The sequence below is a fragment of the Pipistrellus kuhlii genome, unplaced genomic scaffold (genome assembly GCF_014108245.1).
Source record: "Pipistrellus kuhlii isolate mPipKuh1 unplaced genomic scaffold, mPipKuh1.p scaffold_m20_p_6, whole genome shotgun sequence".
Classification (NCBI taxonomy): Eukaryota; Metazoa; Chordata; class Mammalia; order Chiroptera; family Vespertilionidae; genus Pipistrellus; species Pipistrellus kuhlii.
Window position 1 is genome coordinate 30324229 of NW_023425562.1, and position 14191 is coordinate 30338419.

Here is a 14191-nt window from a genome sequence, read left to right on the forward strand (position 1 = left end):
GAGTTTCCTAGAAAAGGGGTTGCCATCCCTAAGAGAGCAGAGGATGAGTAAGATTTAGACAGGAAAAGGGAAAAGGAGGAGTACTCCAGTAAGAGAGAGTGGCCAGGACACAGAATAAGTGTGCATACATGCATGCATGCCTGCATCTCTGTGTGTGATTACACTTGATTTTAAGTACCTGGAGCTTGGAGTTGGGTGGTGATGATGGGGAATGAAGTGTGACAGATGGGGCTGAGGAAGTGACCAGAGCCTCTCCCATTGTAGTCCTAAACCTTTCCAACCTTCCTGGCATATACCCTCATATCCTCTCAGATGGGAGGCTGAGAGGACAGCTATTTCATCTGGCATTCAGGTCTTAGCTGCCTCTCCTCTTAGCTGACTGATGCTCTTTGAAGTAAATGTAAGGGCCAGCTTTCTCTTCTGATGTTCCTCATACAGCATACTAGGCATTCTTTCCATGAGTATACTCAGCATTCTCCAGCTAGTCCAGAATGTAGGCATGGAGAATATTCTTTTGAACAATGTCATTGTGGTTTTGTTGTTATTCCATTGAGAACATTTTTTAATGACACTTCAAAATTGGGTCTCTGTTGCATGCCAAGATTTTGACATATGATGCTGTATGTAATTATCACCACAAATGTTTTAAAATAAATACTATCTCTATTTTATAGATGAGGAAACTGGTTGGTTTGGGAGGATTAGACATCTTACTGGCCACCAGTAAGTAGCAGAGCCAGAGTTTTTATATAGGTTGTCTAAGCTCATCATTACACTAAGTATTGTCTCCCTCCCCTGCTGTTAAACTGAGGATGCCTGTGGCTGCAGAAGGAATTCTATTCTAGGTGGTGTATCCCCACTGCCCTTTATGCCCAGACATTTTGGAGGCCTACATTCAGGCCCTGCCCAGGCGCAACAATCTCTTGGAAGTCTGTGAACTTTCCTAACAGTAGCTATTTCATATAATTTCTTCTTTCCTGACACTACCTCTTCTGCTCTCTTCTCCAAGAAGAGAGCTCCTACTTCACTGAAAAAACAAAACAAAACAAAAAACCATTAACTAACTGGTCATAATTTTTCCCTCCCAGAAAATATAGGAGCCCTTCTCCTGTCCACTGCTGGTCTCTGAGCCACACCTCGACCCTTGTTACCCACTGTCTACTAGTCAGTATTTTCCTTTCTAAGTGCATCTTTCCCACAAGACCTAAACATATTCTTAAAATACCTATATAAAGAAAAAATATAAGCAGAGAAAATGAAAAAAACTACAGTCAGACACAATGATTTACAAGAATCTCACAACATCATATTAACTGAAGAAACCACACCAAAACAACACAGCATAATATAAATTATATTAAGTTCTGCAACTGGCCATCCCATCTGCTTGCTATAATTTCTTTGGTTTTACTCAGTTCTGCCAGTTGTGCATGTGTCCCTGTACAATGTGCTTGCTTTGCCAGTTGCATCCATCCCATTTTTAAGGACTCTACTCTTAAAACCTAAGCATCTCCCAAATGTCTCACCTCCTAATACCATCATTCAGGGATTTAAGATTTCAACATATGAATGGGGTAGGGAGAGATACAAACATTTAGTCTATAGTATTGACTATTTATTCCAGAGCCATTGGTTGGAATATTACTGTGTCCAAGACTATAACAGAAGCCATAAGATGTGATAAAAGGAGTATAGAGATTCTCAAGGAGCTTGTAGTCTAATAAGGTTGAGAGTATATGAAATATATGAATGAGTGCCTAGGGTTTCAGTGGACAGAGGGGTTAATTTGCAATAGAGCAGTTGCAGAAAGCTGCCCAGAGAAGGTGATGTTCACACTGTAAGGTGAGAGGAGTCAGTGAATGCACTGTGTGGAGAAGGGCAAGAGGGATAGGAAGCTTATGGGCAGAAGAAAGACTTGACTTGTTCCCTCACACGTTGTTTCAAAGTGACCTCAGTGAGGCCACACCCACAACATGAACAGCATCTCTCTCCCCACCACTTTCTTTGCCATCATTGGAAATACATATTTCCCTTTGTGTGTGCGTGTGTGGGTGTGCACATGTGTGTGTGGTATTGTTCACTGCACTATCTCCAATGCCTAGAACAGTTTCTGGCATATGGTAGGTGTTCAGTTAATACTTCTGGAAGGAAGAAGGGTTGGGCAGAAAGAAAGGGAGGAATTCACATTCAAATTTGGTTTTAATCTCCAAGCAGGCAGACTATGGACCTTGCAGAAGTGATGTCAATGTATTCCAGATTACATTGGGTCCCCACGCTTTGCTTAATTGTACTTTGGAGCCATTTAAAACACCCATTTTACATTTACTTTTATCCAGGCTTTAAATATCCAGTTTTTGAAAAAATAATTATGACAATAAACTCAAATTGTCTTTGTGTTGTCCATTATTAGTAGGACAGGAAGAGAAAATTGCCTAGGAGTGGAACTGAGGAAGGCAGTGGCTTAGTGTTATTGAACAAGTGAATCAATGAATATATTTGAGAGATCCTTTTACATTCCTGTTGTCTATATTTACCAACTAAAAAAGTAATAATCAGAGGACTCCAAGGAACCTTTATGAGAGCCACTATTAAATAGCTATTTTAATTATTTCAGCACTTTTTATGTGATGTGTTCTATAAATGAAGTTAATTATCCTTGCTTTTCATTTGCTCTTTCCTCACACATCCCTTCAATCACATATTAATAGTTTTACTTTAAATGCAACAAAGCTTTATCGGGTTTCATGGTTATACAATATAGCTTTTTGCAGTCTTGAATATACTTTTTTTTAGTCTTTGTTCTCTTCTCTCGGATTTTTGAAAACAGAGAAGGCAATTCCCATCTCCTTTCATGAATATGTTAACCTCCGATACTAATCAGATAATACTTAGACATGCACAAAACAGGAGAGTATTTTTTATTTCTCCGAAGACTCCTATCCATATCCTTTGTTTTGTTATCAGCACATCCAGTTCTGAGAAGTATTTTCTCATAATTTTATCTTTTCTGAAATTGCTTTTTGGGAAACACTGAGTAAAGGATGCAGTGTGCAAACAAACTGAATTAAATATGAAGGACAGATGATCTGGGCTGTGTTCTTCTGATGTGCTAGGGAGCTAACCAAGCCCAGAGCATAAACATTATGGAAAGATTCCTCACTTACCATGTGCATTCTCAGACAGCAGGAACAATTTATCCCCTTAATTTGCTGCATAATTTGATTGCTTCTAAATGTATTTTTTAAAAAAGAAGCTATTTTGTCAGTTATACATCTTAAAAGTTACTTTTCATTAATTTATATTCAATTAAGAACATTCTTCCCCCAAATCATTGTTTACATAAATACCTCTATAAAGTCCTAGACACTATGTATTTATTTAAGTTTCCAAATAATGAGGTTACACGCCTGCCATATTTTTGTTTTTAATCCTTACCAGAGGATATGTTTTCACTGATTTTTTTAGGGAGAGAGGAAGTGGTGGGGGAAGAAACATCGACGATGTGAGAGAAAGTTGATTGGTTTGCCTCCCGTGTGTGTCCTGACCAGGATGGATCCGAAACCTAGCCTTGATCAGGAACCTTTTGATGTAGTGGCCCCACTAACTGAGCCACCTAGCCAGGGCTACTTGCCATATTTTTAATCTAACATTTTACTGTATTTTAAGTACTGCTCAACATTCAGAAAAAAAGAGTGGTTTTCTCAATTTCATTCAGAAATCTATAGGGCTTAGAGATGTCAAAAAGGACATTTCTGCATATAAGGAGAGAAGTTATTCACCAGCTCTGTCTGCCTGGAACACGGCTGAGAAGAGGACACAGCAGGGGGAGGCTTAAGTGTAATAAGAGAATGTGCACACCATCTGTGTACTTCACCAGACTCCAAAATGCTATGCACTCAATCTAAATACTTCTGAAGCCGTAATCATTCACTCTTCTAGCTTAGTAATGTGAAGTTGCCAACATAGTAAGCCTTTATAGGAAGGCATACTAATTGCAATAAAAAAAGAAAAAGAGGATCTTCAGTTATAAATAATAATAATAATAATAATAATAATTAAGGTTGGAAGATGTGCCTTTTAAAAAACATGTTTAAGTTCATATTTTTTAGAGACAAAAGAGGACTGTTTTGACAGTGACATGAGGCTGCATACTAGTGCTTAGGTGTGTGTGCCTGTGTGTGCATGCAATAGTCCAGAAATTTGAGTATTAATGTTGTTTAGCAAGTGGGCATCTCTACTAGTTAACTGTCAATTTCCCCTAATAAAAAGTGTGTTTAGGAACTGTGAAGAAAGGGCTGATGCTCATTAGTTCAAACACTAGAAAATGGAATCAGCTGACCCTGGCAGCAGGCTGTTTCTTGTCCCCTATATCTCTCACCTTTGCATTTTCAGCCTCATCCTACAGATTCTTCATTTGTAGTGACAGTAAAGCCATCTGCCCTGGAACCTCAACATGCAAGAGTCTGGGGCCTGAAGGAGGCTCTCAGCAGAGCAGCTCTGCTGTGCATAAAGTTGGCCAGGAGGCTGATGTGCATTAAAATACTAATATATCAATTCTTCAAACTTGAGTTTACTTTTTAAATATAACAGCTTCAGTGAACAGTTGTGTAACTATCCCCACAGTTGGTTTTAGAGCATTTTCTTCAGCCCCCAAAGAAAACTTTAGCATTTGAATGTTCACCTTCTTTCACTCCTTGCAGCACTTTCTATTTTTTTCTACTTCTCCAGCTCAATCTTTTTGTATGTTCTCTTTTCCTGCTCCTTCTCTCTTCCTGCTTGCCCATTTTCTTTATTTTCCTTGCAGCTGGAAAACACAGCCTTTTTATTTGGCTAGTTTTTGGGTTTGGCTATTGTTCAATGCCAAGGGAGGGGGGGGGAGGGAGAAAGAAAGGTCATTGACCTGAAAGCCTGAGAGCACCTGGGGATTAACGTACACAAATACACTGAGGCATCTTTCTAGCACGTACCTCTTCTCATTCCTGGACACGGTACCCAGTCCCTCTGTAGTTCTGTACTAAAGGCTCATATGCTGCAACAACATTCCCTAGCTTTTCTTATTTTCCAAAATGATAAGTGCAGACAGATGAGTGGTACAGATGTATTGTTATCAACTATGTCTCCTCCCCCTACCCCTTCTCTTTCCTCTTCCTCTCTCCTTCCTTTCCCCCTTTTTCCTATCCCTCCTTCCCCTCCTCTTCTCCTTTTCCCTCTATCTTCCTCTCCCTCTTTCTCACTCTTTCCAGGCCTATGTTTAACTGTAACATTTATTTGCTCTATCTCAGGATTAAATTTGGATAAGGGTCTCTGACATAAATTGGGTAAGAGTTTCCCAGTGGAAGCAGACACACTCCTTCCCAGGCTGCGAAGGACTTAGTGAACACTGAGCAGTTATACTTCTCCTCATTAATTTCAAATTATCTCTTCCGCCTGACAGTAAATATTCACGATGAGATGTGCTTGGCCCCTCTGCCCAGTGCCTAACAGGTCACCTGCATTCACTGTGCGCAAGGCCACTGAGAACTTGTCCCAAACACAGATTCTGTGGCCATGTGTGCCCGTGGGGACAGGTGACTCAGGGCCAGGAAAGCCTCCTGGCCTCTGCTTTTCTTCTTCTTTTTAAATGAAAGATTATATTCGAAAGGGGCCATAGGTCAGTCTGATGAAAATCTCTCTTGCTTTTAAAGACAATGGAAAGGTCAGGACAGCTGTGGTTAGAGGCCGTCTGTGCGTGGAGGCCCCTGTACCAGGGTTTCCTTGGCTTCCAGGAGGCTGTGGCTTCAGGGGAGGAAGGTGCCGCCTCCCATGTCCCTTGGCACATGTGCACTTGTCTGCCAGGAAATCCATGCTATTTAACCGGTTCTCAGAAGGACTATGGCCCAGAACAGGCTGTGTAATAACATTGCTTCATCATTCAGAAAAGGCCTGCAGAAAGGAGAGAGTGCAGCTGGGAGAGTGAGGCCAGGCAGAGGGTGCTCCGGAGAAGGCAGGTCAGCGCTGCGTCACCCTTGGGGCTGTCACGTGTGCTGAAAATTTGGGAATTATCTTACAAGTGAGATGTTCAGGTCTATGACAATGAGTGTGATAATGATTAAATCCATCTGCATACATGGATACACTTGAATGAGGCCTGCACGTGGATGAAAAATAAAACCACAAGAAAATAGAGGAAATGTTGATGGTTTGCAGTGGGAGTAGAACATCTTTGCTTTTACTAACATTCTATACTAGAAATTTTATAATTTAAAAACTATAACTTTCCTCAAACTGTAAACTTCAGCATGTAGTTTAAAAGCTAAAACAAGTACAAGTAAAATCATATTTTAATAGCTTAGGTTCTAAGCCAGTAAAATCCCCAATATTTTTCATGGTCTAGACTCTAAACAGATAAGTAAACCTTTTAGAAGTGTGGGTAGAAAGCATATAGCTGGAGTCTGCAAAAAATCAGAACACCTTTTATAAAGATTTCACTGTCAACCTGATAAAATTTAATGAGTTAGTGGAGATTTGAACAATTTTTTGTCTAACAGAGTGGACAGGCAGAGTACTTTGAAGTCCCAGAAAAACTGTTAGAGAGAGCAGTCACTTCCAGAGTGGAGTCATAGGTTAATTTCCTATTTCATATCAAGTGTCACTTTAAAAAGTGGCCCATCACTGATCTAAAAAGAAATTGAACGTTTATCAGAGAGGCCAGTGTGTAAAACTGTTGAAAAGATTGCATGTTGTCAACTACAAAGAAATGCTGATTTACTCCCACCATGTTTCCTTTCTCAAGTCTCTTCACAGACACAGACTCAGTCCCTTGAAAGCCTCACTGTGCCATAGATAAGGAGGCTCAGAAGGTGCAGAGGGAGAGAAGGGAAGTGGCCAGTGCTGCAAACTCCCACGTTCTAGAAAACCCATCTGCCCTGAGACTCAACTTCAACTAATTCTCAAGAATGGGCTCCCAGTCGATGACTCCAGCTGAAAAATTCAGTTTCATAAATCACACCAGAAGCCATTTTTGGACCCGAATAATCCATGCTCCTGCAAATTAGACTTATTCAGCTTTCTTAGACTGCAAAACTAACATATCTAGAAACTTAAAATACCATCTTATCTAGATGGATTTGCCAAAAAAAAAAAAAAAAAATGTATAACTGGAACATTTCTATTGAAATCATTTTTGAACAAGCAATTTTTTTAATGGTATTGATAAAATTCAAGACAGAACAACTTTTCTACCTTTTTGAATATTAATTACCCTCAGTACCACACCCAAGTCCTCCCTCCTTCCTGGACTCTCCCCCAACCGTGCCAGTGATGTCTTTCTTGTACAGAGAGTTCTTTGTTAGTAAAGCACATACCCTTGTGTCAGTTTAACCTAAAGGAAATATGTCCCTATCCTGTTACAACAGGAAACCAGGGACCTCCACACGTGGCACTCCTGTTGTGCGCTGCATAGCAAGTGGCACTGCAGGAGTGCCGAGTGTGTTCCTGCTCAGACTAGAAGTCCAGGAGTGTCCGATGAGTGAGGTAAAGGGTGGGAAGCCTGTCACATCATGTCCTTTCCTTGGTTGTGTCATGAGGTTATTTATAGGAGGGAGGTTGGGGGCCTGGGAGGAGTCAATGGTTAAATAGTGACTCAAAAGAATTTGTTACTGGGCGAAGTAAACACAGTGAAGTGGGCAGTGCAGACAAAACCTTTGGAGATTTCCAGGCAACATTAAGATTTTCAGAGAACATTTTAGATGCATGGAATGTAAGCAGCAGCAGTGTGCGTGCAGGCTGAGACTTGGAGAAGGCATCCGTCCTCAGCTTCAGCCACAGGAGACTGCTGGTGGCTCCCTAAAGGTCATCTTCCCTCCTTCCGACTTCTCACTCAGTGGTGGCTGTCTCCGCTCACCTGCGGAATGCATCCAGAGTTGTACTGCTAGGCCTGCGGTTTACAATGTTACAATAGAAACAAACTACTTTCTTACCCTTTCATCAGCAACGCTACCTTACCCAGCTTTATCACTATACTTACAAGTTCAGATTTCAGTGTTTTCCTTAACAATCCCTGAGTTTAGTGAATCTTTAAGTCGCACTGATTACTTTTATACAATATAGAAAAGTATAGGAAGGAATTCTGTTGCTGCTGCTCTTATCCAGACCCTCATGCCTGCTGTCCAAATGCTGCCCCTGCCGGCCCTCAGGCCTGAGGTGCTACAATGGCCTTCCAGACCTTTCTCTACTGCATTTCTGATTAGTTGAAATTATTAGCCAGACATTTGGATCTCCTTCCCTCCCCCCGCACCCCTACACACACATACACACAACCCAATCATGAACAAATGTTGCCCATAGTCTTGCCTTCCAGCTGATTGGTCTTCTCCTGTGATCTTTTGTATCTGTCCACACTCCTGGGACTGATTGAGGCCAGTCCTCTTTCAAGAACCTGCCTCTGTACTGTCCTGATTCCTAATCTAAGAAATAATAATAGCAACGGCAAAAACAGTTTCCTGAAAACATTCCCTTTCAGGTTTTATTTACATTTTGAAATAATACATATAAATGTGATATGCACTTATCATAATGCCTGATTACATATTAATGTTTAATAAGTTAATGTTCCAATTGTTATGATTACATCATTATTAACTATATACATAATAACAATAAGCCACAACATTCACTGTTTTTGCCTTTTAGATTTTTAATTTGTTTGGTTTTTGGTCTTTGAGATAAAGACTGTTGAGGTGGCGTCTGCTGTTCTTTGGATTGTCATAATGCCCATATAGCTGTGTGTAGTCACATTCTGTTAATACCTGTGGAAGGAATTAAAAGACAGTAGTCTTTGCCTCCTACTCCTGGCCTGCAATAAAACAGGACACTGTTTGGATGCTTGTGGAGCAGGGTTAGGTGGAATGGTGCATTTGACCATGCCGATACCACCTTAGTGTATGTATGTGTGGGTATCAAATATTTAAATTCTCATTTGCAAACATTCTAGGATGGAGCTTTAAAATCTTTTTTTGGTATAAAATCAAGACTATCCTCTATTTTCTTATTCTTTTTCAGGGTTTTATAAATTACAGTTTGTCCCAATAAAAAAAAGTTATCCAGATAGCCATTTCCTCATATTACATTTTATTCCATGCAGAGAATGTGCCTTTGTTTCTAAAGAATTCCTCTTTACATTGTTCTATTTTTGTAGCAACTTGGTAAATTTCAGAATGAAATTCAAAAACATTAAGCAGCTTAAATTCTTTCAAAGTATTCTAATTTCCCTGCTTGTTCTTTCTATGTAATCAATGCCAAAGGGGTTATGTAAATATACCAAAGTCTTCCATATCCATTTGACAAAAGTACCTAGTGTGTGCAAGGCATTATGCCAAATGTTCTATTGTTTTTATTTTATCTAATGTAATCAAAGAAAATACAGAGGCAGTTTGGCATAATACTTAAAAGCCTGGACCCCAATGTCAGGCTACCTGGATTTCAATTCCATCTTTACAACTTCTTAGATATGTGACCCTGACTTATTTAACCTCTCTATGCCTCAGTCAAATGCAAATTTTAATAATCCGTATTTCATAAGGATATTGTGACAACTGAATGATTTAACATAAAAAAAAAACTTAAATTAGGGTTCCAAGAGTAAAAACTATAGATCGATAAAATGTTATTGGTAATATCTATATATATAAAAGGCTAATATGCAGAGTGTCCCCTCAGGAGTTCAACCGGGAGACAGGGAGTTTGATCACTCACTATGACATGTGCTGACCACTAAGGGGTGGTGGGGAATGAAAGAGGGCCCTAGCCAGCAGCTGAAAGCAGGGGAAGGGAGGCCCAGCCTGGCAGCCAGAAGGCCCTGATAGGCCTTGATCACCAGCCAGGCCTAGGAACCCTACCTGTGCATGTATTTTGTGCACTGGGCCTCTAGTTATGAATATTAGACTAATTAAATTGTGTTCTGATGACAGCTCTCTTTAATTTTAAAAATAATTTTACTACCTAAATTTAACAGAATAAACATTTTCATGTGTATATTTTAAATAACTCAATAAACTTTTATAAAGTATTTTACCTGTTGATTCTCAACAATTATTTAAAGCAAATGACTTGAATAATGTTCTAGAAAAGTTTATGTTAAGAAAAATAGTTTGATATATTTTCTTGAAAGAGATATTTGTTTTCATCCACAATTTGATGCCCCTTGCAGGAAGATTTCTGCAATAAGACTTCCTGCTGCAGTCTCCACTGCCCTGCCTGCTTCTCTCCCTTCACCCCACTCCGCCTGCTTCCCTGCCTTCTCCATTGCCTTCCTTGCTTGCTTCTCCGCAGCTTTGCTCCCTTCTGCAGCGCTTGGCTTCTTTCTATGCTGTCTTCAGTCTTCACTCTGGCCTGGATATGCAAATTAACCACAATCTTGGTTGCGTTAATTTGCATACTCACCCTGATTGACTGGTGGGCGTGGCTTGTGGGTGTAGCAAAGGTACTGTCAATTTGCATGTTTCTCTTTTATTAGAGAGGATTACCCTGATGCTGCCATCTTTAATATTTCAGGATTATTTATTTAAAAAACAAAACAAAGGAAAACTTGTTCTTAAATAGCTCCCTTCAAAATATAATGAAGGATTCCAATTGTTGGTCCTTTTTTCTAATTAGTACAATATTGCTTTACACACACTAAATTGCAGTACATAGCCTTTGGTCTGTTAACAAAGTTAGAGGGTAGAGAATTAACAATCAACTTTTTTAACAGGAAGTCTGCCTATACATATTTGAGCCTGCAGATGAATTTTTATTTGAATACTGTAAAATTACAAAAGGCCACCTCTTATCTAAATGTATATTTTTATAGTATTGCCAAAAATAAATAAACAAACAAAAAACCCTCCCTAGCATATCACTTGGTAGGAAGGGAGGGACTGTAGGATGTCTTAAAACCTCTTTTGTCTATTAATGTTTGGGACTACTTAGCTCAGGCTTTATTGTCTGACCTAGGCTGGTTTTATTTTGTTTTTTCCATCACACAGACTGTACTCCTAATCGGAGCCCATAGGTTCCTTGAGTTGACTATGAATTTATCACTTTAAGAAAGAACATCCCAAAACAACATCTAAATGCCTGTTGACATTAAGTCAACATTAGCATTTAACACAAAAGTTAGATGTTTGTGGGAATATATTAATATATAAATATCTAAACATATTTTCATGCATATCCAGATAAATTTTACTATTTTATTGAAATTAAGTATATTGAATTTAAAGCCATCAAAAAGACGGATTTATTTCATTACAATTTATAGCTAAAATGTATACCTTTAACCTATGAATAATTTTTAAAATTATGCTTGGAGCATTTTTTACTTCACTTACTCTCCAGGTGCCCTTTGGACAACTATCTAGAAAAATACGTCTCATTAAAATTTTATCTTAAAACAATGCTGATTTATAAAAATAAAAAAAAAGAAGAAAAAAAAAAAAGAAAATGTACTGCAAAGGCCTTTGCAGAAATTAAGTGTATTTCACACTAGAATATTCCAAATGAAAATGCACTTGTCAATTTAAGCTATAAAATCATTTCTGGCATGTTAATACCACTTAACCAAAATATTAAAATGAAAATGGTGAAAACAGTTGTATTAATACATAGTTGCAAAAATGTTCATTGTCATAATAGAAATACAGACGTGTTGCTGTAATTTTATTTTCATTGAATTAAAAATATAGCATGTTAATTACTTTGTTTAATTTACTGCTTAATGTTAACTATGTAGGTAGTACTTTATTTGAAAATTTTAAACTGCAGATTCTATTAATCAGATCCTCTCCATGCATAGATTATATAAATTAGTTACTTAGTACACTAAGCTGGTTTCAGCATAAAATTTTAAAGGCCATTAGTTTGCTACTCAGTATTTATCTATATAAAAGCCTAAGTGACCATCACAACTGAACAGACAACCAAACAAGCTGCAGGGGTGACCAAACTGGCGGGAGGGTGGCGGGGTGGGGAGTGTTAGTGAGGGATGATGGAACGACAGAGCAGCAGGCTGAGTGGGACAACCAGGTTGGCAGGGGGGCCAGTTGAGGTCAACCAGGCCAGTAGAGGCGGGCACTTGGGGGTGATCAGGCTGACAAGGGGGCAGTTAGAGGCAACAAGGCCAGCAGGGATGCAGTGAGGGATGATCAGGCCAGCAGGCAGAGGTGGTTTGGGGTGATCAGGCTGGCAGGCAGGTGAGCAGTTAGGAGCCAGTGGTCCAGGATTGTGAGAGAGATGTCCGACTGCCGGTTTAGGCCCAATCCCTGGGATGGGGCCTAAACTGGCATTCAGACATCCCTCAAGGGGTCTCAGATTGAAGAGGGTGCAGCCTGGGCTGAGGTGACCCTCCCCCTGTGCCTGAATTTCATGCACTAGGCCTCTAGTACTATATATAACATTCCTTCAAAATAATTTATACCTTGGAAATTTCTAGTAACCTTGCACTAAAATACTTTCAAGGAAAGAGTATACACACACACACACACACACACACACACACACACACAGAGAGAGAGAGAGAGAGAGAGAGAGAGAGAGAGAGAGAGAGAGAGAGAGAGAGAACACACAAACTTCAATCTTTTACTCATGATGCATTTTTTTTCTTCCCTGCCCAGTTTACTGAAAATATTTTCTATAATAGAAAATTTCAGATAACATGTTGTACACACCCAATTAAGGATATCTCCTAATGCCTACCAAGTAAATTCCATATGTTGGACTTGACTTTTTGGTATTAGAACAGACAGTAATGAAATGACTCCAATGAAACAAAAGTAAATGAAAATGCATTTAATTCTTTACTATTTCTGTGCCAACAGGGTTCATATTCTTGGCATGCACTCAAGTCTTTATCAGTTTCAAATTTATGAATATTTTGAAAACTACATCAGGAGCTAGTAGACTAAATTGTGATCAAAGCTACATCTTCTCCAGGAAAGGCATGTTCTTCACCTCTGCAGCTGGGTCTTTGTTGTTTCATCTGGACAATGGGAAGAGATGGCAAAAAGTGGAAAATGCTAAACTAACCTTTCTTTAAGGACAGAGGCAGCTTCTAGGAGGAAGGATTCAATCTGGAATAGTTAAAAAGAGGCACTGGAAAGAGAAAATCCCACTAGGCTGAGTTTGGGAACATTGATTAAGGTAGTGAGGTAAGATATTGAGAAACTTTTGTGCTGATTGCAATATTCAAGTCTTTTTTCTGGGTTTTATGCCTGAAATTCTGCTTGGCATCAATCCGAGTGACATCCATAAGTGGACAAATTACACATATGACATATACCTATTATATATGACTGTCATTACTTTAGAAACTGATATACTGAGGTGCTGCTATATAAGGTAGCACCAATTTTTTTTTTAAGTTCACACTGATATGAACAATTATGGCCTCTGATTTCAGGAAACATAGAGTATACAAGATGGATATATACAAACTAGTGTCCAAGTGCACTGATTCATGCACATTGAAAGAAAATTAATTAGCAGAAAATATTTTAATATCACTATTTGCCCTTTATATATAATATATGTGTCAACCAAATTCATGATCAACAATGACAGATCAAAACACACACACATAATTGGTGTGAGCAAGAGCTTTATATGTATCATGCATGTGAGTCAACTTAGCCTTTTATATACTAGTTTACAGAATAAACTTGCTTAATTAGACCTGCTTTCTGATTTAGCTAAACTTTTCCCAGTCCAACTTCTCTTTCAGGTCATTTTCAGCAACACAGCAGTAAATATCAACATGAAGCAGATTATTATTGTAGATCATGCAGGGAGAACAAAGAGTAAAATATTTAACTCCAGCAGTGTTTGATTATATTCTTCACAATGAGAAAACCTGAAATCACTTTCAAGTTCCAGCATTTCTTACTTCTTTTCAGTTGGGTCAAGTTTCTAAACTTTCTAAATCTGTTTTTCCCCGCTAATGAAAAGAAAATAGGATTCTACTGAGTCTCCTATCTACCTACTCTAGGACTTCTGTGAGGATCAACTGAGCTGAGGCATGGAAAAATGCTTCACAAATATTTGGTTAAAATGTAAAATGTGCCGAGACCGGTTTGGCTCAATGGATAGAGCGTCGGCTTGGGGACTGAAGGGACCCGGGTTCGATTCCGGTCAAGGGCATGTACCTTGGTTGCAGGCATATCCCCAGTAGGGGGTGTGC

The 14191-nt window shown here is 39.1% G+C and overlaps 1 protein-coding gene across 1 annotated transcript in view; it reads left to right on the top strand.

The window, feature by feature from the left end:
• The window catches only part of L3MBTL4 (L3MBTL histone methyl-lysine binding protein 4), a 235127-nt gene that overhangs the window by 130469 nt on the left and 90467 nt on the right, over positions 1–14191 (top strand). The gene's annotated exons all lie outside the window — the stretch shown is intronic.